At 38.0% G+C, this 5,000-nt stretch overlaps 3 non-coding genes across 3 annotated transcripts; all 3 read right to left on the reverse strand.

Moving 5' to 3' along the window:
- Positions 1-1,645: 1,645 nt before the first annotated feature.
- TRNAS-UGA (transfer RNA serine (anticodon UGA)) lies at positions 1,646-1,727 on the reverse strand. The gene has a single exon. It is a non-coding gene; the product is annotated as a tRNA-Ser (tRNA).
- A 1,595-nt stretch (positions 1,728-3,322) lies between these two features.
- Positions 3,323-3,404, reverse strand: TRNAS-AGA (transfer RNA serine (anticodon AGA)). Its single transcript has one exon. It is a non-coding gene; the product is annotated as a tRNA-Ser (tRNA).
- A 1,503-nt stretch (positions 3,405-4,907) lies between these two features.
- Positions 4,908-4,989, reverse strand: TRNAC-ACA (transfer RNA cysteine (anticodon ACA)). Its single transcript has one exon. It is a non-coding gene; the product is annotated as a tRNA-Cys (tRNA).
- Positions 4,990-5,000: the final 11 nt, after the last annotated feature.

Genomic DNA, 5,000 nt, shown 5'->3' on the forward strand with positions numbered 1-5,000 from the left:
GACTACTCGGACGTCAAGCTGTTATGAGTTTCACACATGTTTTCTAATAGCACCATGATCAAGCTCAGTGATCAACCCTCTGGAAGACATCTCAGAAAATGAAAAGAAAATACAAGGTCTCAGTAAAATGCAAAAATCTGATTTAAAGTCATCATCAATGGGAACCATTCACAGTTTAAAGCTTTTCCCTCTTCATAATGTGGATTTGGAGTCAGTCAGCTCCAAAAACATCTTTAAAAATAATCCAAAAATGCTGAGAAGACTGAACATAATCATTTCCAAGTAAAAAAGACTTGATGTTCATTTGATCAGGCTTTGGAGCATCTATTAACCATCTCAAGTTTCCAAAAATGTCCAGCGGTTAACTGAAATTACCATATCAATCTTCAGCTGTTTTTCACTTTGAACAGCTCCATACCTATAATACAAGTCAAGGGTAAGGTTCGAAAGACCCTATAAAGGGTCCTGATTGACTTTTGTGTGCTACAAAAAAAGCCACAAAACACATTCAAAAGACGCCGAAAAGAATTTTTAGAAAAACACCACCAAAAATGTTTATAAGGCACTTTAGGAAATTCTGGAAAACACAAGAAAAGATGGCTTAGAGAAAAATCAAAAACTCTTCCTGAAGCCATTTTGGCTTCAAATCCTTGTCAGATTCACCCACTTGGAAAGAGTGTTATGTGAATATTGACTCAAGTCACAGAGTATGAGATTGCTTCGTATGACATAGACAATGAGTGACAGACAATTTTAATTTTTGCTAATCCTACTTGATTGACAGCTTTGACCATGGTATTCCATGAATCCTTGAACTCTTTTTTTGTCTTTTATTATGTGTATTTTAAATTGCTTGTTTCATCATAAACATTGGGCATCGTCGATCTGAGTGCAGATGGAAAAATCAAAATGTGTGCTGAGGTTCTACTGAGATTTCAACTCAGATCACTGGATCCAAAGTCCAGAGTGCTAACCATTACACCATGGAACCAACCATGACGCAATCATGGCTGCAGCTTGTTTTGCTGAATAAAGCATATGAAATCGTGAACGATGGCGAAAACAGGCTCCAAAGCTGCAGTGCAAATCTGCAATCATACACAATGGTAAATTGATATCTTATAACCTTTCGTTCCACAAATTTACCAACATTTCCACGATATCACAGCTAGTGCAGTTTGAAATGTTGATGAAAAGTGGCTAGTAAAAAGATTGCTGTATCTGTTACTTGGAAAAAGTGTGAAAAAAATAAATTGCAAAACTTATACTGTTAGAAAACTGTTCATCCAGTAGTCGATAAAGATTAGCATTGCATGGTAAAAGGCTTCATCTGAGAGATAATTTAAGGTTTGTGCAAATCAAAGTGCATGTCCCAGTCCATTAGCCAGGACAGCGGTCTGTGGCTGCTGGACAAGATCAAGAGAAAAACCTCTTACCTGATGGCACCCACGGTGTTTCTTTTGATTGGCGACAAGTCGCACATGTAATGTTGCTCCAGAATAGATTATCTAAAGAACAATCAAAGATAAAGTCAGTTTGGTCCTAGAAACTCGCTCCATCACAGATCACTGTCATGGGGAATAGAATAGTAAACATGCAAATTGAACAAAAAAGATAAAAGGTCAAAAAGTTATTGAAACATAGACGTAGTCGGCAGGATTTGTACCTGCGCGGGGAGAACCCAATGGATTTCAAGTCCATCGCCTTAACCACTCGGCCACGACTACTCGGATGTCAAGCTGTTATGAGCTTCACACATGTTTTCTTATTAGAAAACTATTGCACCAAGTTATTGCACCATGATCACGCTCAGTGATCAACCCTCTGGAAGACATCTCAGAAAATGAAAAGAAAATACAAGGTCTCAGTAAAATGCAAAAATCTGATTTAAAGTCATCATCAATGGGAACCATTCACAGTTTAAAGCTTTTCCCTCTTCATAATGTGGATTTGGAGTCAGTCAGCTCCAAAAACATCCTTAAAAATAATCCGAAAATGCTGAGAAGACTGAACATAATCATTTCCAAGTAAAAAAGACTTGATGTTCATTTGATCAGGCTTTGGAGCATCTATTAACCATCTCAAGTTTCCAAAAATGTCCAGCGGTTAACTGAAATTACCATATCAATCTTCAGATGTTTTTCACTTTGAACAGCTCCATACCTGTAATACAAGTCAACGGTAAGGTTCGAAAGACCCTATAAAGGGTCCTGATTGACTTTTGTGTGCTACAAAAGAAGCCACAAAACACATTCAAAAGACGCCGAAAAGAATTTTTAGAAAAACACCACCAAAAAGGTTTATAAGGCACTTTAGGAAATTCTGGAAAACACAAGAAAAGATGGCTTAGAGAAAAATCAAAAACACTTCCTGAAACCATTTTGGCTTCAAATCCTTGTCAGATTCACCCACTTGGAAAAAGTGTTATGTGAATATTGACTCAAGTCACAGAGTATGAGATTGCTTGTTATGACATAGACAATGAGTGATATTGACAGCTTCGACCATGAATCCTTGAACTCTTTTTTTGTCTTTTATTATGTGGATTTTAAATCGTCGATCTGAGTGCAGATGGAAAAATCGAAATGTGTGCCCAGGTTCCACTGTGATCTGAACTCAGATCACTGGATTCAAAGTCCAGAGTGCTAACCATTACACCATGGAACCAACCATGACATAGCTATGGCTGCGGCTTGTTGTGCTGAATAAAGCATATGAAATCGTGAACGATGGCGAAAACAGGCTCCAAAGCTGCAGTGCAAATCTGCAATCATACACAATGGTAAATTGATATCTTATAACCTTTCATTCCAAAAATTTACCAACATTTCCACGATATCACAGCTAGGACAGTTTGAAATGTTGATGAAAAGTGGCTAGTAAAAAGATTGCTGTATCTGTTACTTGGAAAAAGTGTGAAAAAAATAAATTGCAAAACTTATACTGTTAGAAAACTGTTCATCCAGTAGTCGATAAAGATTAGCATTGCATGGTAAAAGGCTTCATCTGAGAGATAATTTAAGGTTTGTGCAAATCAAAGTGCATGTCCCAGTCCATTAGCCGGGACAGCGGTCTGTGGCTGCTGGACAAGATCAAGAGAAAAACCTCTTACCTGATGGCACCCACGATGCTTCTTTTGATTAGCGGCAAGTCACACATGTAATGTTGCTCCAGAATAGATTATCTAAAGAACAGTCAAATATAAAGTCAGTTTGGTCCTAGAAACTCGCTCCATCACAGATCACTGTCATGGGGAATAGACTAGTAAACATGCAAATTGAACAACAAAGAGAAAAGGTCAAAAAGTTATTTTAAACATAGACGTAGTCGGCAGGATTTGCACCTGCGCGGGGAGACCCCAATGGATTTCTAGCCCATCGCCTTAACCACTCGGCCACAACTACTCAGACGTCAAGCTGTTATGAGTTTCACACACGTTTTCTAATAGCACCATGATCAAGCTCAGAGATCAACCCTCTGGAAGACATCTCAGAAATAGAAAAGAAAAAGAAGGTCTCAGTAAAATGCAAAAATCTGATTTAAAGTCATCATCAATGGGAACCATTCACAGTTTAATGCTTTTCCCTCTTCATAATGTGGATTTGGAGTCAGTCAGCTCCAAAAACATCCTTAAAAATAATACAAAAATGCTGAGAAGACTGAACATAATCATTTCCAAGTAAAAAAGACTTGATGTTCATTTGATCAGGATTTGGAGCGTCTATTAACCATCTCAAGTTTCCAAAAATGTCCAGCGGTTAACTGAAATTACCATATCAATCTTCAGCTGTTTTTCACTTTGAACAGCTCCATACCTATAATACAAGTCAAGGGTAAGGTTCGAAAGACCCTATAAAGGGTCCTGATTGACTTTTGTGTGCTACAAAAAAAGCCACAAAACACATTCAAAAGACGCCGAAAAGAATTTTTAGAAAAACACCACCAAAAATGTTTATAAGGCACTTTAGGAAATTCTGGAAAACACAAGAAAAGATGGCTTAGAGAAAAATCGAAAACACTTCCTGCAGCCATTTTGGCTTCAAATCCTTGTCAGATTCACCCACTTGGAAAGAGTGTTATGTGAATATTGACTCAAGTCACAGAGTATGAGATTGCTTGGTATGACATAGACAATGATTGATATTGACAGCTTTGACCATGAGTCCTTGAACTCTTTTTTTGTCTATTATTATGTGGATTTTAAATTGCTTGTTTCATCATAAAAATGGTGCTAACCATTACACCATGGAACCAACCATGACGCAATCATGGCTGCGGCTTGTTGTGCTGAATAACGCATATGAAATCGTGAACGATGGCGAAAACAGGCTCCAAAGCTGCAGTGCAAATCTGCAATCATACACAATGGTAAATTGATATCTTATAACCTTTCATTCCACAAATTTACCAACATTTCCACGATATCACAGCTAGGACAGTTTGAAATGTTGATGAAAAGTGGCTAGTAAAAAGATTGCTGTATCTGTTACTTGGAAAAAGTGTGAAAAAAATAAATTGCAAAACTTATACTGTTAGAAAACTGTTCATCCAGTAGTTGATAAAGATTTGCATTGCATGGTAAAAGGCTTCATCTGAGAGATAATTTAAGGTTTGTGCAAATCAAAGTGCATGTCCCAGTCCTTTAGCCAGGACAGAGGTCTGTGGCTGCTGGACAAGATCAAGAGAAAAACCTATTACCTGAAGGCACCCACGGTGCTTCTTTTGATTAGCGGCAAGTCGCACATGTAATGTTGCTCCAGAATAGATTATCTAAAGAACAGTCAAAGATAAAGTCAGTTTGGTCCTAGAAACTCGCTCCATCACAGATCACTGTCATGGGGAATAGACTAGAAAACATGCAAATTGAACAACAAAGATAAAAGGTCAAACAGTTATTGAAACACAGACGTAGTTGGCAGGATATGAACCTGCACGGGGAGACCCCAAAGGATTTGTAGTCCATCGCCTTAACCACTCGGCCACGACTACTCGGACGTCAA

The sequence above is a fragment of the Dendrobates tinctorius genome, unplaced genomic scaffold (genome assembly GCF_039654945.1).
Source record: "Dendrobates tinctorius isolate UK_male_01 unplaced genomic scaffold, ASM3965494v1 ptg000462l, whole genome shotgun sequence".
NCBI lineage: Eukaryota > Metazoa > Chordata > Amphibia > Anura > Dendrobatidae > Dendrobates > Dendrobates tinctorius.